The sequence below is a fragment of the Apium graveolens genome, chromosome 10 (assembly GCF_009905375.1).
Source record: "Apium graveolens cultivar Ventura chromosome 10, ASM990537v1, whole genome shotgun sequence".
In the NCBI taxonomy this organism is placed as follows: domain Eukaryota; kingdom Viridiplantae; phylum Streptophyta; class Magnoliopsida; order Apiales; family Apiaceae; genus Apium; species Apium graveolens.
The window spans coordinates 219,007,318-219,033,821 of record NC_133656.1 but is presented as its reverse complement, the minus strand read 5'-3'; the positions used below and the strand labels follow the sequence as shown (position 1 = coordinate 219,033,821).

The following is a 26,504-nucleotide window of genomic DNA, read 5'->3' as shown; positions in this document are numbered from 1 at the left end:
GAGACGAGGTAGAATTAATTCTACCTGTCAGCATTAAATATCTTTGCGTCTCTTGGCATTCTCTTGCCTATATACACAGCCACTTCACATTAGTCTTTCCATCACATTCTTCTCACACACTTATCCTCCTTCTTCTGTCAAAAACACAATGGTTCGATACAACATGTTTTTGAACACACAAACCTTCACAATGGAGCTCAGTTGTGCCGAGTGGCAGCAGGAGTGGCATATAACAGCCATTCCTGAGGAGATCTGGGACTCTGTCCCACAGAAGGTGCTGGCTCACCTTCTATTCTTCGAGATGGATTACCATCGCCATCTGGAGCGCCTGGAGGAGGAAAGGCGGGAAGCTATCCGTCAGCAAGAGCGAATCATACGACTCGCCATCTTGTTCATCGAAGATAGGAAGAGGAAGATGACTTAATCTCATCTTCTTCCTGTTCTTCTTCATCCTCAGCTTTGTCAGGCTTCTTAGCTAGGACTAAAGCTGTTGACGTTAGGATTAGAAGCTTAGGGAAAATCTTGTATTGATGTAATTTCTATTTCATATATGTATTGACTTGATATATTAATGAAAACTGTTTTTACTTCAAGATTTTGTCTCTGAGTTATTTTATCTTGTGTTGTTAAATCCTGCTTGATATTCTGATGACCATTTAAATTTTGTCTTTATTTAAGTTCTGATTCTTTGTCAGCACTTATTCATCGAAATTATCTCGGTCATTTTTAACATGATTCATTTTCAGAATATTAATGTTGCAGTGAAAAAAAAAAATTCAATCAGTGCTAACGGTTTTAATTTTGAATTAAAACTGTGTCTCTTGATAACTGAAATGGTTTTTCCTTGAAACAAGGCAACTGGGTAAGTAATCATTCCTGTTTTCTCGAGCCCAGTAACTATCCGTTATTACTGCATGTCTGACAGGTGTCCAACAGTAACATTTTTTTTCAGAGTATAAGAACAACAGAGAGAAGATTTCTTTAATCTTTTATTTTCTTTATACTTTATCTCTCTTCTTACTTTTACTCTCTTTCTCATTCTTTCTCACGTTGGTTTTTCATACAGACATTATCTCAAACACCTAACAGGCATACTTGAATTTCAATATTTTTTCACATGGCACCAAAGGATTTAATCATTGATGGAGCAAAGTTTGTTCCAAACAACTATGCTGCAATTCTTGATCATGCTGAAGCTCCATCTGAATTGCATTTTGTGCAAGATCTTCTTGCACATAGTGAGGTTGGGTATGCCTTAACTCAGCCTGAATTATTTTCAAGTCAACAAGTTCTGCGGTTCTGGAGGACTGGAGTTTATGATGATGGTGGTAAACGAGGAACTCCCAGTATTATCTTCCAAGTGGGTGATTCTTCCTATGTAGTCACTCCTGGTACAGTACGAAGAGCATTACATCTTCCAGAAGATTGTACCTTCTCTATACCAGAGGAATCAGAACTTCGGGGGTTAATGACTGATTTGGGATATGAAAAGAGTCTGACGAAACTTGGACAGTTGAAACGGGCTAATATCAGAAGAGAATGGAGTTTCTTCTTCGATTGCATCACCAAGGCTTTTGGCAACAAGTGTTCAAATTTTGATGCCATCCCAATTCTGAGTCAGCACATCGGGTATGCTATTATCCATCAAACTCATTTTGATTTTGCAACTGGAATAATTGGTTTTATTGGGGATAGGATGACAGAGGATCGAGATGTTGTTTATTTTGCTAGATTCTGTCAACTTATTTATACGTATTGTACTGCTGAACCCCAGTTAGTCAGCACTCAAACCCCACCTTTTAAGGTTGCAAAAAGGTACTTTAACGACCTGATAAATGCTGACACAAAGAAATCAATGGTGAGACAATTACAGATTCCTCAGTCTGTGAAACAGATTCTGGTAAATGCTGATCCTGCTACTTACAAATCTGTTTACTCAAATGTTCAACCAACTCACCATAACCAAAATCCATCAACCTCAGTCCCTACCTCTCATTCTACTCAACCTACCCTCAGAACTTATCTCAAATCCTATCTCTCCACTTCACAGACTGCTCAACCTTCTTCTTCAGCACCTACTGTGAAGCCTACATCCTCTAAGCCAAAGAGAACAAAGACTGTTCCTCAAACATCTCAGAAGAAAAGGAGGATTACTTTGAGAGATGAATCAGATTCTGAGGATCAGATTCCCTCTTCAGAACCTGTGGTAAATGAAGCTGAGAAGGCAACTTCTCAGAAGGATTCTGCAATTGGGGGTTCTAGGCTTCTCAAGAGGCTTAGACGTATGACGGTTCCTGAAACTCCCAAGGAATCCAAATCAACAAGGAAGTACAAGAAACAGAGGGCACAGAGGCCAGTTTCAGATGATGAGGAGGAAGCAGCTAAGGAAGGGGATCAGGAATCTCTGATCTCACAAGACAAGGAATTTGCTCCAGTCACTTCTTCTCCATCAACTCCATCTCAGGAACCTGTATCTGACAAGGCTAATTCACCTTCTATGTCTCTTGTTGATCCAGGCACAAGTGCTGAAATTGATATTCAGAACCTGGTTGTGCCTGAAATACTTTTCTTAGAAGCTCCAACAGCAAATAATCCTTCCACAACACCTGTTACTGATGCTGTTCAAACTCCTGAGTTATCACAAACACCTTCTTTGCATCAAGATGCTGATGATCAGATTTTAGGTGAGCATCAGGATATGGCTGTTGATCAGAACTTAGTATCAGATCAGCAATTAGAGGATGTTGAAGCCTCCATTGCTACTCAAACAGTTGTCTTATCAGAAGATACTGATTCTCTAAGTTCTGATGCTGCAAATGTTGGAGATACTGGTGAAGCTGCTACAACTGTCGATGCTGATGAAGCAGGTCCTTCAGGACATACTCCTCCACTGACTCTTCCTAAGTCTGAACTGGTAAAGGAGTTTGTTATCAGGGATGCACCAGTACCTTGGAGTGAAACTCCTGCAGGTCAGGAGTGGACTAAGGAATGGAACTCAGTTTCATGTGTTCCTAATGCTTTACATCTTGCTGAGCACTTGACTAAAGCTGATGAAATGTTAAATTCTGATGATTTTAAAACCCAGCTTAGAGTCACTGCATTGAGTACTAAACATCTACAAGGTCTTCATTCCAACACTCATGCAGAGCTACACAAGATTCAGGAGAACTTTATCAAACAGGAACAAGTTTGGAAACTTGATAAGAAAAAGTTCTTCCAACCTACCATTGACAGGGTTGCTTATATTGAGAAAACTCAAGAGAAGCAACAAGGTCAGATTGATCAAATTCTGACAAATCAAGCTTCTCAGCAATCGCAACTTACTGAAATCCAGACCTCAGTGGAATTACTTATCTCTCTTTTATTACCTGCTGATGCCAAAAAGGGGGAGAAGGTAATTAAGTCCAAATGCAAAACCAACAAGTCACTGCAAGGAAAGGATGATGGAAAAGATGACCAAGGAAACTCTGGAATGGGTAGTGGTCATAGTCAAGGTAGAAGGTTTACATCAAGACAAGCTAGTCACAGAACAAGTTCTGATACTGGGAAAAGAATAAGTTCTGCTGCTGGTAAAAGGATAAGTTCTGATGAACTTCTAGATCTTGATGAGGAAATGTCAAGACAGTTATTTCTTCAAGAAAATCCAGGGATGGACTTGGAAAGTTTAAAGGAAGAAGAAGCCAGACTTAAATCAGAGAAAGTCACATCTAAATCTGAAGCTTCTGGTAAAAAGTTACTTCCAAAACCTAAAGGCATTGTGATCAAAGAAAGGATACATACTGAAGAAACTTTGGCTAGATCACAACCACAGATAGATCCAAGATCCAAGGGTAAAGAAAAGGTTGGTGAACCTATCAAGCCTTATGTACCTCCTGTGGAAGAAGAAATTACTGATGGAAAAGATAATCTTGCTCTGACTTCAAGAAAAGTTCTTAAAACAACCTCTGACATGGCTCAAGTTGTTCAGAGTCAAGAAATTGTAAGTTCTGATATTCAGAAGAAGCAAGTAACCTCTGACAGTGCTCAAGTTAACTTGATATCAGAAAATAAATCTAAAACACTCCTACCAGGATTTACTAAAGCAAAACAGACTCAATCTTTGAAGACTACTCCAAGTGGTTTTGAAGCAAGAGTAGTTACTGGAAAGGAAGCTAGAGATAAAACTGGATTGGGAAGTGCTGATGAAAGAAGAATACACAACACTACCGATGATCCAACTTCCTTGAGTGAACCAGGTATTGGAGCAACTCCTGAGAGATTGAATCAACTAGAATCTGTACAGATGGTTTACCATACCTACTTGAAAGAATACATCATGTTGTATTTCATGACAGATGGTAGGGTTTATCATATAAGACAAAATGCCATTCCATTGAAGTATTTTGAAGAATTGGAGCATGTATTATTCTTACTTCAAGTGGATGACAGAATAACAGAGACTGCTGCAAACTATTTAAAAGAACAGATTCAGAGACAGAAAAGGCTTTATTCTGTTAAGTCTGACAGCAGATATGTTCCAAAGTACAAAAATCACAATGGTGATATTGTTGATATGAAGCCTAATACTGCACAGATCAGAACATATCTTGGTATTAAGGGGCTTGAATTTAATCTAGAGTCTAACAAAGCTTATGTCATAAGACTAGATCGGGAGTTGAGAAAAGCAAAGATTAATGATCTCAGAGCTGCAATATTTCAAATTGGTGAAGATACTGCAGAGCTTAAAGATGTCAAACGGAGAATGATTGATGAACTCAGATATGCTGAGAAATGTTTGTTGAAGAATTATCTCAGAACAACTCCTGACATCAGAGAGATCAGAAAATGATGAAGCCAAGTCAAAGATCTACAACTACTTAAATTCTGATGTTAATACAGACCAAAGTTGTTATCAGAAGTTGAATTGGTAAAAGCTTTAAGGACTGTAAGTTGTAGTTATCTTGTCTATTTCTCATGCATTTGTACTTAATGTTTTTGACATCATCAAATATCTGTTAAACTTGTATATTTTGCTAATTTACAAGTTGGGGGAGATTGTTAGATATATTTGATAATGTCATGGCTAATATGTTTTATGTTTAGATTTCAGATCTTATTTGAACAGGACAAATCAGTACTTAACTGATCAGTACTTATACTGGACGACAGAACTTAAGGGATATCAGTACTTATGTTATCAGGAGATAAGCATCAGGAGATAGATATCGGAACTTAAGTGCTGAAGGACGATCTGATAAGGACAGTAGCTGATTAAAGTTAAGAAGATCAAGATAAACATAAGAAGAGATATGCATGAAGAAGGAATTCCGTGAAGAATGGAATACTTGGAATAGAAGATATCTGATTGATATATTTTAGGAAGCAGAATTATATTCCATATCAATTAGCGATTATCTTGTAACTGTGTAGTATATAAACACAGACATAGGGTTTACACTATAAGTGTTATCATTATCGAGAATATTATTTAATATAACCCTAGCAGCTCTCGTGATATTTTGTTCATCACTGAGAGATAACAGTTCCAGATTGTAACAGAGTTTATTGTTTAAATAAAGTTTGTTTTCTGTTACATAAGTTCTTGAAGTTTGATTTGATTGTAATAAACACTGTATTCACCCCCTCTACAGTGAAAGTGTGACCTAACAAGAACCCTCTATAGGCACTGTAGGATTCGTTCGGCTACCCTCTACATCATCAAAAATATATCCCAAGCCCTTATCATGGGGTGCACCTACGAATGCATAACTCAAGTGATCTGGTAGTGGGTGAAGCTCAAGTGTGAAAACATCTTCAATAGACAGCTTGAGATGCTCCTGAGAAATTTTCAGCTCTGCTAACCCCAAAGAATCGAATGGCATATCTAACTTCCTCTTCCACGGAGGTGCATTCAAAACCTGCAGTTGCTCTGCTCCTTCCTTGTCATCAATAACTGATCCCCCTATTAAGGATCTCTCTAAGGTATCTGACTTTGGCAATTGCTCAGGCTCTGAATTTACTATAGATTCGACCCACTCTAACTTAAAACACTCCTCTTTAGCTGTGGGTAACTTTATTTCCTTGAACATATTAAAAGTGACCTTTTGATCGTAAACCTTCATCGAAAGCTCTCCTTTTTGCACATCGATCATAGTTCGGCCTGTAGCCAAGAATGGTCTTCCCAAGATAATGGGAATCTTCTTATCTTCCTCGAAATCAAGAATTACAAAGTCAGCAGGGAAGATGAGTATCCACCTTGACCAAGACATCCTCCACTTTACCTCATGGATAAGCGATGGAACGGTCAGCTAGTTGCAATGACATGTATGTTGGTTTTGGATCAGGCAGACCAAGCTTCTTGAAGATAGATAAGGGCATCATATTGATGCTAGCTCCTAAATCACATAAACACTTGTCGAATGACGAGTTTCCGATGGTGCAAGGAATAGTGAAGCTTCCAGGATATTTAAGCTTCGGAGACAACTTCTGTTACAGCACAACACTGCATTCCTCTGTTAGAGCAACGGTCTCTAAGTCATCGAGCTTCACTTTCTGAGAGAGAATACCTTTCATAAACCTCGCATAGCTAGACATCTGTTCAAGAGCTTCAGCGAAAGGTATGTTGATATGAAGTTTCTTGAACACCTCCAAAAACTTCTCAAACTGCTTATCCAGCTTTTTCTTCTGCAGCCTCTTAGGAAAAGGAGGTGGAGGATAGATCTGTTTCTCCCATGTATTACCCTCAGGAGGAGTGTGTTCCACAGTAGTCTTCCTTGGTTCCACCTCTGCTTCCTTCTGCACTTCTACTTTAGCCACAACTATATTTTCTAAAATTTTAGATTTTTCAGGCTCTTCGTCTTGCTGAATTTGGGGGCTTGCGACCTTTCCAGACCTCAAGGTGATGTCACCTGTTCTTCAACTTCCCTCTTGCCTAGATTTGTTTCGGTATCACTATGAAGCGTTCCTGGTGGTCTATTCAATAAGACATTGACAATTTGCCCTATTTGGTTCTCTAGAGTCTTGATAGAAACAACCTGGCTTTGGCATATAAGAGCCTGATTTTTGCACATAAGCCGCAACTCCTCCAATTCAGATTTTTCATTCGAAGATAGACATGCACCATAAGTTTGTTGTTTTGGTGTAATTTATTGCTGAAAACCAGGAGGGTTGAATAGCTTATTTCCAAACTGCCGGAATGGCTGTTTCATCGCATTCTGATTGTTGCTCCAGCAGAAGTTAGGATGATTCCAGTTGTCAGGATGATAAGTGTCTGGAACTGGTTGCTGCGATCTCTGAAAATTGCTCACAAACTGAGCTGAGTCACTAGATATAGCACATTGCTCCGTCACATGCGGACCTGTACACAACTCACAAACACTAATTATCTGCTTAACACCATAGTTAGCCAGATAATCGATCTTCATAGACAATGCCTTTAGTTGAGCACTGATAGTCGTAGCTGTATCCACTTCAAGAACTCCTGCTACCTTGCCCTGTGGACATCTCTGGGTTGGATATTGATATTCATTAGCAGCCATCAGTTCAATTAGATCATAAGCTTCCTCATAGCTCTTTGCCCATAATGCTCCACCTGATGCTGCATCGAGCATGGTTCTGGACTATGCTCCCAACCCCTTGTAAAAAAAATTGATGATCATCCTATCAGGCATTCCATGATGAGGACACTTCCTAAGCATCTCCTTGTAGCGCTCCCAAGCTTCACATAGCGATTCTCCCGTTTACTGCGCAAATTGAGTAATAGCATTCCTGAGTGAAGCTGTCTTCGCCATAGGGAAGAATTTAATAAGAAACTTCTGAGCAAGATCTTCCCAAGTAGTAATTGAACCAGCTGGTAGAGAGTGTAACCAGCTCTTAGCCTTGTCCCTCAGAGAGAATGGGAACAGTCTCAGCTTCACAGCATTTTCAGAAACACCGTTGAACTTGAAGGTGTCGCGGATCTCAATGAAATCCCTGATGTGCATATTGGGATCTTCAGTTGGAGAACCCCTAAACTGGATTGAATTCTGCACCCATTGAATTATGACAGGCTTGATCTCAAAGGTATTAGCTGTGATAGCTGGCCGGACAATGCTATATTGAATGTCATTGATCTTGGGTTGAGAAAAATCCATCAAGACTTTCGTTCGTGCTGCTGGATCTCCCATTATAATGAGTACCTAAAACACAAACAAATAAACCGTGAAAGTAAAAGAATCTGAGTCAATGAACTTTAATGACCACTGATGACAAGCATATAAACTAAAAATTAACACCGAGTTCCTGGCAACGGCGCCAAAAACTTGTTAGGGCGCAAACACACGCTAAAATTCACGCAAGTATACGCGTTCGCAAGTAGTATAAGATATAAATAAGATTCGTTCCCACAAAGACTGGTTTAGGTTAAGTTCAATTTATGCACCTATGCAACAATGTATGGTTATCGCTCAATGCTAAGACAAATAACAAATTAGGTTTTTATTAAATTAAGAGATTATACTAAATAACATTAACTAAGAGAATTGAGGTTGAATTATTATATATGAAAAACATGGAATTCTAACTTTATTAATACTTCATTCAAAGTCATTTTTCTTAACCTTAGCATGTGATGGTGATGACACTAATCAGATAACACGAAACTAGTAAACGCCAACTTTCGTTGTATGAATACCCTACTACCAAGCATCCACAAAAGAGATAGAAGTTGAATAGACACCAATTATGCTTAGTCCTTATATGTCTATAAGAATTGAAAACATAACGGTTTAATGCGCAAGTTATCTATCGTGATTACATAGGGCAAGTAAGATGGTTAAAATTACCTACGAATCATGCATAACAAATACATGAACCTATGCTAGCATGGCAAGTTCTAAATCTCTATATTCATTGTCGCTTCAATAGAGATTGTTAGGTCCCAATTTGTTTGTAGAAGGGGGGGTTGAATGCAAACAATACCGTTTAATCGAATAAAATGCGGAATAAAAATGTGAAACAAAATTCAAGTTAAATAAAACTTTTATTAAACTTGAAAGGTGTTACAACTACGGTATCGGTTACAAGGGATTAATCTCAAATCAACTATTACAAATCTAGAATAAATTCGACATGAACTTTTTCTATTTTTGCAATTAAAAGATCAAATGCTAAATACGATTTGAGATTAAGTTCTAGGGATTTTAATCCGCTAGATTGATACACAAGAACAAGATAAATAATTCTAGTGGATTGGATTTAACTTTTCAATCTAGAATTTTGATCTTGAATAAAGCAGATGAAAAATAAAATGTTGAGCCTTTGTTTTCTGCTGAGTTCTTGACTTGTGTTTTTGTTGAATTATTGCATGAATGTCTTCTACTGTATTTTTTATAGTTTAAGTAAACAGAACAATCCAGTTTACTCAGCAAGACTTTCGGCAAGACAATCAAATGAACTGGTATGACAATCCATTTGATCTGGTAGGACTTTCGGTGAGACTATCCTCTTGAACTAGCAAGACAATCCCAATAGCTAGCAAGACAATCAGAATAAACTAGCAAGACTTTCGGTATGACTATCAATTGTCATACCGATTGTCATATTAGTTCAAATCACATTGTCTTACTGAATTATTAATAGATTTTAATCTAATAACAATTCTAAAAATCCTTAATATTAATTCTTAATTAATTAATCAATTAATTCAATTAATCAATAAATTAATCTTTGCAGATATAATTTATTTTCTTAATTAAATTATATGACTTAATTAATTAATAGAGAATTAATACTAATCTTGAGCAGCAACCATTCTTCTGAAAATCTTCTGAAAATTACTGTCAATTATGAATCAATTCCACCACTTCAATGTTGACACTCGATGTACTGTCTGGTTCATGAGTGACTAACTTCCGTGACGTTTCTTCAAGCCTTGACCTTGATACTCTTGATTTTCTTCAGACTAAATCCTTGTAATTAATTGATACCCTGACGAGATCTCTGTCACTTGATTAAATCCACAATCTTGATTTATATCACTGAGGCTTGATCAATTTCTTGAGCTTCTTCCAGTGAATTAAGTCTTCAAGTCTGTAGATGAATAATGTTTCTTAATCGTTTGACAGATGTTACTTTGTGAGATCTCTCTGACGATAGATCCACTATTTACTTATTACATTCTTATTTGAGTTGAGTTATATCCTCGAATAAACAAATAGGCTATGACATATGCCTTTCAATCTCCCCCTATTTGCTTGTTAGACAATAACAACAAATACCTAGAGGATAACTCAACTAACAAATAAGAAAAAGATATAAACAGTAATGCAAAGTAAATAGCAGAAAAGTTCTGGATTATATTTAACATTTTCCAGATTCCAAAAGAAATTTACAAGTGAATACAAGATAGATGTTCCTCTAGCCTGAACATATAACTACATTAGACTATCTTGATTCATAAAGCTCTAATCATATTACATTGAGTTTTGAGCTAATTGACTTCAGTTGTCTTCTCTTCTGACTTCACCTTCTTCTAAATCTTGAAGCAACTCTTTGTCAAAGACACGATCCTTTTCTGAAGTGAAGCTTGCTGGTCTGACTGGTTGAACTCCAACTGACTTCAGCTTATTCTTGATTTGATTGTACCTTTTAATATTCTTTTCACAATAAGCTTGAATCAAATCAGCAGCTTGAGTCTTCAACATGGATGAGTATCCAGCAGTTCTTAAATGATGTTCCATCCAGACCAGATGCTTAGCTGAGTAGTCTTTAAGAGATTGTACATCTAGCTGACAGATTTGAAGACAATCAGACTTAAAGAATCTCACCTGATGAGGATTGTTGACCACTTGAGGACTAGCCCTGCTGGCAAACTCTTTAAGCCTTTCTCGAAGAACTTTATTCAATTCTGAGCTTCTTTTTACCTTGTTGAGAAGAACCCAAATCTCTGACAAAGAACGATTCTCAAACAGATGAAGTGACACCTTGAAAGATCCTTCACTCTGACAATATACAAAAATGCTCATCTCATTTAGGGATCTATCAAAAGCAGCTGTGATCCTTGAGACTTCAGTCTTGATAGCATTCATGTACATGTCATTGTTAGGATTTGAGATTTCCAGCTTGTCAAGAAGATGTGGGAACTGTCTATCATTGTTAGTGCTCAGCTGAGGCATATCAAGTACTCTCCTAGCTTCATCCCATTTTTCACCAATCTTCAGTCTGACATCTCTTCTCCTTTCTTGAGCCTTAATGTCATGAAGACGTTGCTTTTGAAGAGTTTCTGTTCTTTGTATGTCTTTCCTCATGTCAATGATCTGGGAGACCTTTTTGAGTTCAGCTTCTTTTCTTTTCATCTCTGACTGCTGCTACTGAAACTCTTTCTCAAAGATAGGATCCACTGTAGCTTCCTCTTCTCATTCTCCAAAATCACTTTCCTCTTCAGCTTCAAATAAACCATCTTTATCTTCCAAGACTGGTTCAGTGGGAATGTCAAAAATATCAAAGTCATCTTGTTCTCCACTGTAATAGACATCATCAGCCTTTCCTTTGTCCCCAGCAGAGGTATCTTTTTCTTTCCCCTTTCCACTACTCCCTTTCTTCTCCCCCTTAGTTGAGGGATCCTCTACTGACTTTCCCTTAGATCCTCCATGACCTCCATCACCTCCCGAGCCTGAGCCTCCACCAGACGGCCCTTCAAAGTAAGTCCTTTGTTCTTCATTAGGACAGTGAGAATTTTTGATCATGTAGTACAGGTGCTTCATCCCTTCATTCAGATGTTCCATACATGTCTCTATCTTCAGAAATCTAGAGGAATCCAGTGAATGATTCATTTCAACCAAATCTTTAAGAGAAGTCATCCTTGTATGTAGAGAGCAGAAGTCATAAATGTCATCAGCTGATAAAGTTGGAGTTTCCTGAATGGAATTGAGCTTTGGTGTGACAGTGTTCTTGAGATCTGAGATATCATTCCTTATGAGTGCCAGCTGATTGTTGACAGAGGTGGAAGAAGAAGACCGTTCAACCACTTGTGCTTTGAATGCTTGAGCTTCAGCTTGACTTTTAGCAAGTTCTTCTTTTAGAGCAGCAATTTGAGCTAACAGGTTTACAGTATCAGTGTTTGTGTGTGCTCTCACCTGAATTTCACTCGTGTTTGGTTCACTCACCTCACGTGCTTGTGTTTCTCTCAATATAATTGCTCGTGAGGAGTCTTCCTGTTGCTGTTCTTCTGTACCTGCAGTTAAAATTACCCTAGCCTCTTCAAGAGAGGTCAGTGGTGGTGCAATGGGAATTCGCGAGTCCCGATCCTCAGTCAAACCTATCATTTCATGTGAAATAGATGTCTGAATTGCTTCAGGGATAGATTGACCGAGTTGCCCTCCACTTTCTCCAGATAAATCTGCGAGTGGAGAATCCCGTGAGGGAGCCAGAGGTGTTTGATCTGGGAGGGGAGAAAATGACTCTATTAAGGGTGGTTGAGAGTCAGATTTTCCCTCAGAAGCATGTGACTGCTCTTCTGCCGTAACTATGGCAGGCACTGTAATAGACTTTATGTGCACTCCTCGCTCTGTGTCCTGAGTATCATCTGTGGGTATGTATGGTTCCATTGTGAGTAATGGAATTGTGCTTGACTCAGTACAAGATGTCATGGCCCTATGGCGAATTTCAATAGATTCATCCTGTTGAGAGAATGTCTCTAGTAACTGTTCATTGGCCATTTCAAAGTCCATGTCCTGTTGGGAGGACAAAGATGGGCTTTCAGATGCCTCAGTATAAGTTCTTCTTTTCTTTGGAGGAGGCAGAGCTGAGGGTTCACTCACATTTAACAATGCACTACTTCCTATTAACCTTCTGGGTAACATTTTAGACAGTGGGGGAGAGGTTGAGATAGAATGTGACTCTGTGTTTGGCTCTATGACCTGGGATTGAAGCTGTGGTTCTACAACTTCATGGTCAGCCCTATCAACCACTGGGGGTCTTTCAACAGAAGTAGGAATGGAGTGAGAGTGAGGAATTACTACCTGTAAAGGAAGAGCATCTGATGTTGGAGGAGCCTGGGTGGCTTGAACCACTGGAGGTTGAGGTTGCTGTTCATGACCGGGAAGATTGAAAATAGGTAAAGGAATATAAGTGGCCATGAAAGCAGATACAAGTACTGGAACTTGCATGAATTTAAAGGTTGTGTCTTGGCGGGTGTAAATCTTTTTGCTTACTGGAGGGGGTTCGGTTACTGCAGAGTTAGCAAAAAGGGCTTTGTGTTCAGGTGTGAGAAGATGATCTGCTATAAGCATGAGAAAACGAGCATAGTAACATGATACCCTACGATTTGTAGAATGATCACATAAAGCAGTAGTGAGACGTCTCAAGAGAATGGGAAAAAGTATTTTGCCAAAATTGATCCTTTGATTGAAAACAACCACAAGACCAATATACTGCAGAGTGGAAGTGATGTTGTGAAAGTTGGATTTAGTGTAGTTGGCAAACACTTTAGAAAGTGTATCGAAGAAAATATCCCATTCAGACACCAAATTGGATTTTGAAAGTTTGGTTAAATTGATCACCCCCTGATAGTGAATAGCATGGAAAAAGTTTGTGATATCATTTTTAGAGGGTAAATTACAGAAATTGTCCAATGGAAAATTTAACGCCTGATTGATGACTGATTCATCAACTACATACTGTGTGTTTGCCACGGTGAATGAAAAAGATTTTGAATCATCGGCCACAGTAGAGGTTGTGCAAATCAGTCTAAGCAGATCGACATTTAAAATCACATTTGATTTAATAGCAGAGCTAACAATCGAATGGTCATTTAAAAATCTAATCCAAGGCTTAAATTTTTCCACATCACATTTTTCCGGATTAAAATAACCAACATGATTATGCGCGACAATTTGGAAATTGCAATATATTCAGCCTCGGCCGTTGAGTTGGAAACTGTTTGCTGTTTCTTGCTGTATCATGAGACTAGCCTGCTTCCTAGGAATTGACAACTCCCTGAGGTGCTTTTCCTATCAACAACACTTCCTGCGTAATCTGAATCTCTGTAGCTTGTGACATATATCTTAATGGAGTTTTCACATGGTCCAAGCTTGACAGCTGTAGTTGATGGAGTCCTTGCTGATGCAGAATCCTCTAGATTGTACTTTTTGAGGAGTTCCTTGAGATACTTGGATTGACAAATAAATATTCCATCTAACTTTTGATTTACTTGTAATCCAAGAAAGAACTTCAGCTCTCCCATCATGCTCATTTCAAACTTGCTGTGCATTAACTTAGCAAATCTCTTACAGAGATTATCATTAGTAGACCCAAATATTATATCATCCACATAGACTTGGACTAATATAGTATCATTCTTATGTTTTTTAGAAAAGAGAGTTTTGTCTATGACACCTCTAATAAAGCTATTTTCAATAAGAAATTCAGAGAGAGTGTCATACCATTTTCTTGGAGACTGTTTGAGCCCATAAATAGCCTTGAAAAGAAAGAAGACAAAATCCAAATGATCTGGATCTTCAAAACCAGGAGGTTGCTCTACATATACCTCTTCATCCAACTTTCCATTCAGAAAGGCGCTCTTGACATCCATTTGATAAACTTTAAAGTTTGAGAATGCTGCGAATGCCAGAAATATCCTGATGGCCTCAAGTCTAGCTACTGGAGCATAGGTTTCATCATAATCAATGCCTTCAGCTTGAGAATACCCTTTTGCTACCAGTCTTGCCTTATTTCTTGTAACTACACCATCTTCATCTAGTTTATTCCTGAATACCCACCTAGTACCAACAGCTTTCTTGTGTGTAGGTCTAGGTACAAGTTTCCAGACTTGTTGACTTTCAAACTGATTGAGTTCATCTTGCATAGCAATCACCCAATCTGGATCAGTTAGTGCTTCTTCAATCTTCTTAGGTTCCATCTCAGAAAGAAATCCTGAGAACAGACACTCATTTTAAGTAGCACGTCTAGTTCTGACTCCAACATCTGGATCACCAATAATCAACTCAAAAGGATGAGCTTTATTCCAGACAGTCTGTCTTGGAAGATTTGATCTTGATGATTCGCCTTGAAACTCATTTGGATGTTGTGTCCTACTAGATGATCCTTCAGCATCTCCCCCTGAGTTGTTGCCATGTTGACTTGAAGATTCTCCATCAGTAGCAGTGGTATCTCCATTGTTGCCAAAGTTTCCATCACTATTACCTTGAGTATCATCAAGATTAACAGGTTCTTCACCAGCAACAACCTCAGGTTCTTGACCATGTTCTGATTCTGAATCTGACATATCATCAAACTTTAGTTTCTCAGAAGGATCTTCAGTTTGGATACTAGGGAGTTTAGTGTCATCAAATGTAACATTGACACTTTCAGTTACTTTGTGTTGATCATTGATATACACTCTGTATGATCTTCTTCCATATCCAACAAAAATACCCTCATATGCCTTTGCCTCGAATTTACCACGACGCTCATCTCCATCCTTGAGCACGAAGCATCTGGCACCAAATACATGAAAGTATTTGATAGAAGGTTTCTGTTCATTCAAAATCTCATAAGGAGTTTTCATGAAGTCTTTGTTGATTAGAGTTCGATTCTGAGTATAACATGCAGTATTGACAGCTTCAGCCCAAAAGTACATTGGAAGACCTGATTCACTTAACATCGTTCTTGCAGCTTCAATCAATGTACGATTCTTCCTTTCTACCACTCCATTTTGCTGAGGGGTTCTAGGAGCTGAAAATTGTCTGGTAATCCCTTTGTCTGTACAGAATCCATTGAGAAGTGAATTCTTGAATTTTGTTCCATTATCTGACCTTATTGCTCTAACATGGACGTTAGAATCTAACTCAATCATCTTGATATGATCAATCACAACTTGTGGTGTTTCATCCTTAGAGTGAAGAAATAAAACCCACGTATACTTGGAATAGTCATCAACTATCACAAGACAGTAACACTTCTTTGACATCGAAAGGACATTAACTGGTCCGAATAAATCCATGTGCAATAATTGCAGAACACCAGTTATGGAAGATGTGTCAGTGCCTCTGTGACTTGCTTTCTTTGACTTTCCTTTCTGGCAAGCCTCACATAGTCCTTCTGGAGAGAATTCCAGCTGAGGCAGACCTCTTACCAATTCTCTTTTTACAAGAGAATTCAGTGTTTTGAAATTGAGATGAGAAAGTCTCTTGTGCCATAGCCAACTCTCATCTGACGATGCCTTTGCATAGAAGCAATTGACTTCAGGATTGCTTCCAGAGCTCATGTCAGCTACGAACAGATTTCCTTTCCGGATTCCCATTAAGGAGGGTTTTTCACTTTTCTTGTGCAGAATCTGACACTTCAGCTTGTCGAATAAAACATTGTAGCCGTTGTCACAGAACTGACTAATGCTAAGCAGATTGTGTTCAAGTCCTTGCACAACATACACATTTTCAATGATAACATTTCCAGCTAGCAAACAGCCATATCCCTCCGTTAAACCTTTGCTGTTATCTCCAAAGGTAACCACTGGGCCAGCTTTCTCAACCACATTTGATAGCAGGGCTCTATCTCCGGTCATATGTCTTGACGATCCGCTGTCAAGAATCCACACTACCGGTTGTACCTGTTTAATGCCCTGCAATACAAATGGATTAGACCTTCTTCGGAACCCAAGCTTGGCTGGGTCCGGCATACTTGTAAAATTGGCCTTTATCAGGCAAAACAACATTCTTAATTTTAATATTCTCAACGTTCTCAATGACTGAACATTTGACCTTGTGAACAGCCTTGACAAATTTCTGTTTAGGCTTAGGCACAAATGTCTCCTTTCTAGCTTTAGGAGGACTAGCAGTCTTAGACCTATCATGCTTTCTATTATTCACATGCTGACGAGGAGTAGTCTTATCATTAGAAACATGCTTACCATTAAAATAAGCAAACATCAGATTAAAAGCACAAGACATACAATCAGGAACACCACATGCTTTATGAGAGGGATTAACAATAGGCAACTTATGCATGGTAGACATGGCATTTGTGTTATCCAACTCATGTGTGTCTGAGTTAGTCTCAGTTGCTTTCACAACCTTGACTGGAACTTTTGACACACTTGACTTGGAGACAGCTTTCTCATTAGCATTATCTTCAGCACGGATTTCTTCTTGAATAATAAAAGAGGTCTCATCAAATGGTTCAGCAATTGATTCTTTATAGAGGGGTTCATCAACACCCTTAAACGCATGTGGTACTTCCCTGCCTTTAGCACAGACATGAGGAGGGGAGTTTATGCCTAATTTTCCAATAGCAGCATTGTAATCATAACCTATACCAGATGTTTGATTAACAGCTTGCTTATTGTAAAACTCTTTGGACTTCGAACAAGAATTAAAGTAAGCTTTAACCTTAGCCTCAAGACCGGTGATCTTGTCTTTGAGAATAGTTTCAAGTTGTCTATAACAGTCAACTCTATTCTCTAGAAAAGATACTTGTTCTTTTAATTTATCTTGATTAATGTGCACAAGTCTTAATTCATTGACCTCTTTCTCAAGGTCTTTGATTTATTGATTTAACAATTCATTATCACGACGAGCACAATCTAAGGAACCTCCTAGATGATAAACTAATTCAGCATCAGTAAATTTTACCTCTTTTCTTGACGATGAGGTGTTTGCATCACTAGCCATGAGAGCAAGATTCCCAACTTCTTCATCTTCACTGTCAGTATCATCCCAGCTTCTTCCCTTTGCCAGGTAAGCCCTTTCAGATTTACTCTTTTGATTAGAATCATAAGAGTTCTTCCTAGCTTGTTTTGGCTTCCTGCATTCTGTGGCAAAGTGTCCCAACTCATTGCAGTTGAAGCATCGAATGGTGCTTCGATCAACCATCCCTGTTTTATACCCACCACTGCTGGTGTTAGAGGATGAAGATCCACCTTTCTGGAATCTGTTGTAGTTGGACTTGTACTTGAACTTGGGATTCCTTTTGAATCTGACATTTGAGAATCTCTTGACAATCAGGGCCATTGACTCATCCTCCAATTGCTCCAGTTCTTCCAAGGAAAAATAATCATCTCCTGATTGATTTGTAGTAGGAGGATCAAATTCTGCTACTATCACATTATCTTCAACCTTGGAAGACTGTACCATTCTTTCTGACTGTTGAGATTGTTGTTGATATTGTGGTTGTTGTTGTTGTTCATCAGCTACTAGAGCAGTAGACGTGCTGACCACTCTTCCTTTCCCGTAAACTTCCTTCTGCTGAATCTGCTCCAACTCATAAGTCTTTAACACACCATAGAGACTTTCCAAAGAAATCTCACCCAGATCTCTTGCTTCACTTACGGCAGTGATTCTATGTTCGAGATGAGTTGGCAGTGTTAAAAGGAACTTTTTGTTGACCTCCCTGATGGAATAGTATTTACCATTAATGTTCAGGTTGTTGATCAATGCATTATACCTCTCAAACACTTCAGTGATTCCTTCTCCTGGATTGGATTTAAAGTATTCATACTCAGAGGTTAGGATTTCTAGCTTGTTCTCCCTAACTTCCTCTGTGCCTTCATTAATAATCTCAATAGTTTCCCAGATATGTTTGGAATCTTTACAATTCATCACATGTCTATTCATCAAGGGATTAAGGGAATCTACTAAAATTAATTGAAGGCTAGCATCCAGGGAGGCTTCTTCTATTTCAGCAGGAGAGAAATCCTCAGGATCTTTCACATAAGTTCTCGCTTTGGTGATCACCACATCATTTTCTATTACCTCTGGTTCAATAACCATAGGAATTTTTGGACCCTTCTTTAACACTTGCAAATATTTGGGATTAGCCACTTGTAAAAATAGTAGCATCTTCTTCTTCCACATAACATAATTTTCTTTATCGAAAAGTGGAATTTTAACGGTTCCAACTTTTTGTGTAGTGATTATGAATTTTTTTGAGTGAATAAAAAATTCAAGAAGTGAAAGAAACATAAAAGTCTAGGATCTAGATTTGTACGTTAATCAGAAGGCTCTGATACCAATTGTTAGGTCCCAATTTGTTTGTAGAAGGGGGGGTTGAATGCAAACAATACCGTTTAATCGAATAAAATGCGGAATAAAAATATGAAACAAAATTCAAGTTAAATAAAACTTTTATTAAACTTGAAAGGTGTTACAACTACGGTATCGGTTACAAGGGATTAATCTCAAATCAATTATTACAAATCTAGAATAAATTCGACATGAACTTTTTCTATTTTTGCAATTAAAAGATCAAATACTAAATGCGATTTGAGATTAAGTTCTAGGGATTTTAATCCGCTAGATTGATACACAAGAACAAGATAAATAATTCTAGTGGATTGGATTTAACTTTTCAATCTAGAATTTTGATCTTGAATAAAGCAGATGAAAAATAAAATGTTGAGCCTTTGTTTTCTGCTGAGTTCTTGACTTGTGTTTTTGTTGAATTATTGCATGAATGTCTTCTGCTGTGTTTTTTGTTGTTTAAGTAAACAGAACAATCCAGTTTACTCAGCAAGACTTTCGGCAAGACAATCAAATGAACTGGTATGACAATCCATTTGATCTGGTAGGACTTTCGGTGAAACTATCCTCTTAAACTAGCAAGACAATCCCAATAGCTAGCAAGACAATCAGAATGAACTAGCAAGACTTTCGGTATGACTATCAATTGTCATACCGATTGTCATAGTAGTTCAAATCACATTGTCTTACTGAATTATTAATAGATTTTAATCTAATAACAATTCTGAAAATCCTTAATATTAATTCTGAATTAATTAATCAATTAATTCAATTAATCAATAAATTAATCTTTGCAGATATAATTTATTTTCTTAATTAAATTATATGACTTAATTAATTAATAGAGAATTAATACTAATCTTGAGCAGCAACCATTCTTCTGAAAATCTTCTGAAAATTACTGTCAATTATGAATCAATTCCACCACTTCAATGTTGACACTCGATGTACTGTCTGGTTCATGAGTGACTAACTTCCGTGACGTTTCTTCAAGCCTTGACCTTGATACTCTTGATTTTCTTCAGACTAAATCCTTGTAATTAATTGATACCCTGACGAGATCTCTGTCACTTGATTAAATCCACAATCTTGATTTATATCACTGAGGCTTGATCAATTTCTTGAGCTTCTTCCAGTGAATTAAGTCTTCAAGTCTGTAGATGAATAATGTTTCTTAATCGTTTGACAGATGTTACTTTGTGAGATCTCTCTGACGATAGATCCACTATTTACTTATTACATTCTTATTTGAGTTGAGTTATATCCTCGAATAAACAAATAGGCTATGACATATGCCTTTCAGAGATTAACACGCTATTTTATATGTTAGTTACGCACATAAGACGAATAAGCACAACCAATACCAGGATATCAATCAATTACCACACACTAAGGTATCGGAATAAATTAACTATAGAAATCCATAAGTAAATCCGTTAGAACCCCATGATAACGATTAGCCCATAATTAAACTCATCGCCTTCATGGGTTTTAATGAGAGCATGGTATAAAACAAGGTCTTAATAAACTGAATAATAATCAAAGTACGAATAAAAAAAGTCTAGTTTCAACAAGAATAAAAATGAGCATCCAAAGTTACAACTAATTCAAAGAATCACAAGTAGAAAACAAGATATTGTTTTTTGGAGTTATTTTGTGCTTCTAGATCTTCTCCTTGATCTCCCAATCTTCCCGGATGATGAAAACCCTTTTTTTAAGTATATATAAGCCCCTAGTGGACCTGTACCCTTAAAATTATCAAATTCCACTCAAAAAAAGCTTTTTCAGCGAACTCAGCGACATCAGCCGCGCATCAGCATGCGATCGCGTGCAGGTTGACGTGGCCGCGTGTCGGCATGCGGTCATGTGCACTTCTGACGCGGCCGCGTGGGCAGCTTCTGGAAAATTCTGATGAATCTTATTTTGGCCATAACTTGAGTTATACTCGTCAGAATTAGGCGATTCAACTGCCCACGCGAAGCTAACGAGATTCTCTATAACTTACTATTGATTGATTGGTTTTGTTTGTTCTTGGCTTCCAAATCTGATCACTTTTCATGATATTTCTTTTAAAAGCTCTTTTCTTCATTTAACTAATACTTGAAATGCAATAATACAAAAATACATCAAAATACCAACAACTTGAGTCCAAAACACCAATTTAAGCTCGTAATAAAGCGTTCCAAGTGGATATAAAATCCACTTATCACTTATTTCTCTTGAATTCTTGAATTGAACCTAAGAATGATTTTCGACTTGAAAGGGTCTAAATGAGTTAAAATGTTGGTAATGTTAAAAAGAATTTAGTTTAAAACTTCTATGTTTTTCAATATAAATATTTTTAATGAAATCCTAAAGATTGGATAGAGACGTAAGAGGCTAGAGGGGCTAATACAGTCACGTAAGTGGCTAGCGGGGCTAGTCCAGTATTATAGGGTGAAATAATGTCATGGGTACCTTAATGACCGGATGCAGGTCAGTACGGGTTGATCACCCATATTATAAATAATAGATGTATATTCCAATCAAGGGTTCTATATTGTTAAAATAAAAGTGAAAGATTTATAATTTATGCATTGAGCACTATTTATTACAATTTGATTTGAAATTGAATAGTATTGATTGAACTTCTTAAAGTTATGGGAATCCATTTGATAACTTTGTCATTTGATCTTGAAAACTGATTGTACAGAGCTTGAATATCCTTTTGCCTTGAACCTTTATCTTGAAACCCTTTCCTAGTTATTGTTAAGATACTGCCACCTAGTTTATCGAGAATAAGAATGCCTTATTATTTGATATTTAAAACTGTTTATTAGTTACATGTTGAGCCCTTTTAGCTCATTTATTTGTGTTGATCTAACCATGCCAGTTAAGCAAGAAGATGGCCAGACTTAGGCGCACCGCTCGTAAGAGTGTTCCTGGCGGTCCATTCGATTTCAGGTGCCAGATCAGGTAGATGCAGTATGAGAAGGCGATGTTAGTGGATGGGAAATATATTAGCTGGTTCAGATACTTTTGGGTCTGGCGATTCCAAGTCGGAATCGTATTTTGGAATTATTTATAAAAGGCTTTTAAATATTATATTTCTGGTTGGTTGTTGTAATCTTGTCTCATACTTAATCCTGTTTAGATCCTTGTAGCTTTTGTGGTTTAATTTATTCTTGATGATATATTATATTAGTATATTAGTGTTGTAGGTACTCATTCCTAACCCCGAGTTTGAGGGAGTCACACGTTGGTATCAGAGCTACATGATTTAGTCCCCTAGACAAGTTAGTATTAAAAGGTTATTAGGATATTATGATAGTCACGAGAGTGTTCGACTCACATAGAGTCGGGTTAAGACTATTAGGTATAGTCTGATATATTGAATAGATTAAAAAAGTGATTAGATTAGGGAGTTGAGTGGGTTGGAGATTTAAATTAACCTAATGTTGTTTCTTGGTTTTTTTATGTTTTATCTCAGGATCCTGATAGTAGTTCAGACGGAAGTGATGTTGATTTGTCTCCTCTCAGTTCTCCCGAGGATCCCCTCCACCTCCATCTGAGGAGCCCCTGTATATTACTTCAGATTCTGAGGAGAATCCGTCTGAGGATACTGTGACCCCTATGCCTGTTTCCCCCATGATGCCAGTTCCCGAGTCCCCAGTTGTTAGGGCAGATTCTCCCGCTCATATTCTTGAGTCCCCAGTTCCTAATAGGGTTCCTATTGTGCCTGAACCTGCCCATGTTAGTGTTGATTTGGCTCGGGACCGAGAATTTGTGTTTTCCCGTATACCTGAGTTGAGAGCCCTGGTAGATAGGATGGCCCGTGAGTCTCGACTACCGGTGTTGGTACCATAGTCTGAGGGGCGTGTTCGTATTGAGATGGTTGAGCAGGTTGCCCCATAGGCATTTGGATGAGGGTCCTTCTTCCAGTGATGCTAATGCCGAGGTCCGCAAAGTTCATAAGTTGTTGCGATGGATGCTGTCAGTGTTGAGGGAGGTTCTTTACCGCCATATTTAGTTTTGGATTGAGTTTTAGACGAGACATCTGTTAGAGCATGTAGTATGCTATTGTTGTTATTGTTTGTCAATGCCAGTAGGCTTGGGATACTTGGTCAGATGCTGGGTTTCCCTTATATTGTGTTATGATCTATTTTAGTGTTGGGTGTATCAGTAGAAATTAGGTAGAAATTAGGGGTAGATAAGGGATATTCTCCAGTTTTTCCTCTGTTTAACCCTGCACTGTTATTGTACTTTGATTCCAGAACTTGTTGTACTTTGAACTATATATCTAGGTACATTTGTTTCCTTATTGTAATTCTTTGAATTTCATTAACTATTTGCATAACATGTTTCCCTAGCATTCTTGTTTAATACCTTTGTAAAATCCAATCTCTTGTCATGTGAGAACCCTAACCGATGAGCGAATTATGTAGTAATAGGATTGCATGCGCAAATGGGTAAAATTTAGAAGTTTTATAATCCACTATTCCTAATAGAGTTATTGTTGATATACATGCCATGCTATCATATTGCTAAATAATTGCTCATTAGGTTCATAAAATGGCCACTTCACCAATTCACCCTGAAGAAGAGATGCAAACTCAAAACCAAGACCAAAATCAAGACACCCCTGTGATGAACCAACTTTTTCAGCTTTTACAACAACCTCCAACCTCGAGAATCGGAAATTTTAATTTAATCTGCTCATCCCCCAGAGTTTGTAGGATTGTCAGATCCGATTGAAGCACAGTCCTGGTTGAGAAAAATGGAGAAAGATTTTGAGTTAGCTGAAGTTAAAGATGAAAAGAAGATGAAATATGCGAGTTACTACCTTAAGGATGAAGCTAGCTATTGGTGGGAGTCTACCAAAGCTAGAAGTTTAAAAAATTATTTTTAGAGAAGTATTTACCAAGGTATATGCAAGACCAGTTGGAAATGAGATTTGTGGATTTAAAACATGAAAATATGACTGTGGAAGAATATGAGGTAAAGTTTTCAGAATCAGCGAGATTTGTACCAGAATACGTGAATATGGAAGCTAAGAAGGCGAAAAGATTTCAGCAAGGACTTAAATCGTGGATTAGAAGTCAAGTGGCTCTTCTGGATTTAAAATATGAAAATATGACTGTGGAAGAGTATGAGGTAAAGTTTTCAGAATCAGCGAGATTTGTGCCAGAATACGTGAATATGGAAGCTAAGAAGGCAAAAAAATTTCAGCAAGGACTTAAATCGTGGATTAGAAGTCAAGTGGCTCTTCTTGAGTTAAGAACGTATGTTGCTGTGCAGAAAGCAATGATTGTGGAAGGAGAAAGAGAAGCAACTAAAAGAGAAAACGAGGGAAAGAAAAGGAAGTTTGAGGATTCAGACCAAGATCAAGGAAGTTCAAAGTTTAGAGGAAGGTTTGGAAAGAATGTGAGCAGTTCAATTTAGAAATTACAGAAGTTTAAGTCTGGAAATGGGAACCAAAAGAATCGCTTTCAAAAAGCTGGGCAAGCTATGAAGGATAATAAACCCCCAATTCAGGAATGCAAGGTTTGTGGAAAGAGATATCTTGGGAAGTGTAACAAGCTCAATGTGACATGTTTTAAGTGCAATCAGAAAGGACATTATATGTCAGAATGTACGAGTGTTCTAGGAAAACCAGAAATGACTTGTTTCAAGTGCGGATAGGTTGGTCAAATGGCAAGGAATTGTAAGGAATCTGTTCAGAAAGCCAATGTTCTTAGTATTGCTGGACCACCGCCTCCACCAGCACAATCAGTTCAACCAAGGGCACAAACATTCAATATGACAATGAAAGATGCAGTGCAAGATGCAGATGTGGTAGCAGGTATGCTTACTATAAATTCAGTAGAAGCTAAAGTGTTAATAGATTCTGGAGCTACTAGATCTTTTATCTCTGAAATTTTTGTTGAAAGATTAAAGTGTGTTGCGTACCCTTTAGAATCTAGTTTGGTTTTTGAAGTAGCGAATCAGGAAAGAGTTATTGACAATATGATTTGTCCTAATTGTGATGTTATAGAAGGACGACACTTTTCTGCTGACTTAATGCCTTTTAAGTTAGGAGAATTTGGCATCATACTCACAATGAATTGGTTAGCGAACCACGATGCGCCGATTGAATGTAAAAGTAAGAAAGTGAAAGTGAAAGTGAAGTAAGAAAGTAAGAAAGGTAATAAGTGAATTATGATAAGTTATGATAGAGGTCGTGTCCTCTGTGTATCTGTGTTATATGGATTCGAATTTGCAAAGGTTATATTGTTATTTGAATTACCGGATATTTGGTATAAGCGTAATTAGTTATAAAGGGAATTTATATGTTAAAGTGTATGAATACGAGTTGTGATTGATGTTATCATGTGAATATATGTGATGGTTATGTGTGTGAATATGTGATTCGCGAGTTTTTAAAATATTTTCAGAAAGGTTTATTTGGTAAAAATAAAGATTATTTGATCCCGATATATTTTTATAAAATTATCAGAGTATGATTAAAGTGAAATTTATTTTATTATCTCTGGAAATTGGAATAGTCCTAGAAATTTTTAAAAAATTAGAGTTTAATTTATTTTGATGTCCTGGTATTTTAAAATGATTTTCCAGAGTTTATTTCTATTATAAGTGATTTAATTATAAAATTCATAGAAAATATTATGCTTGATCAAAAATTATTTTAAAAACATGGAGAGAGAGCTAAGTTCATATTCTTTATTTTAAAAATAAAATTTATGACATTTTCAGATTTTACAAAACTGTTTTTATATTTTTAAATTGAGTTATAGAATTTTGGGTAAAAGAAAAAGAAATCAGAAAATTGGAAATTGCTAATCACCATTATACCCCTGCCTAACCCCCACCTTATATCCGCTCCCCCTCCCCCATTCCCCCGTGCTTCATCTTTCAATCTCTCTCTCTCGCTCTGATTTTTTTGATTCTTGGCTAATAATTTGATCCAAGACCAGATTCATGATTCATTTTGCTTCATATCCATGATTATGTGGATGCATGTGTGTGTGGTTGTGTGTATCGATTATGTGGGAGGAAACCCCTTCGGTTTCTTTGTTGCTTTCGAGTTTTACACTCAAATTTTTAAGTGAATTAGTTCGGTTGATGCTTGCATATTAGTTTGCTGTGAATTTTTGAAAAAATCAGTAGGGTTTCGAGTAGGGGGCCGAATTTGGCAACCCCGAAGCCTTGGTGCCACCGGCAGTGAACTCCGGTGAGCCGGTGGTGGGAGGTGATGTGTAAACCGAGCCTTAATAAATCATAAAAACTTATTTGTTTACATGCATGTCAAATTACGTGTTTAAGTTTGATTTCTCGATTAGACTTTACGAATTTCGGTTCGAGTAATTATGGAACTGTTAAGTAATTAATCGAATATGTTTAAGTGGTGATTTCTCATTTTAAGAATTTAGAATTATTATTTTTTATTCGATTTTGGTTCGAGTTTTTGAATAATTTGGTTCGAATAACGTGAATTGTTGTGATGAACGAGTTGAGTTATATGCTTGAATGGAATTGCATGTATGAAATATGATT

General features: G+C 37.4%; 1 non-coding gene across 1 annotated transcript; it reads left to right on the top strand.

Annotated features, from left to right (window-relative positions):
• Positions 1-7,647: 7,647 nt before the first annotated feature.
• On the top strand, positions 7,648-7,754 carry LOC141694052 (small nucleolar RNA R71). The gene has a single exon (XR_012563384.1). It is a non-coding gene; the product is annotated as a small nucleolar RNA R71 (small nucleolar RNA).
• The last annotated feature ends 18,750 nt before the right edge of the window (positions 7,755-26,504 follow it).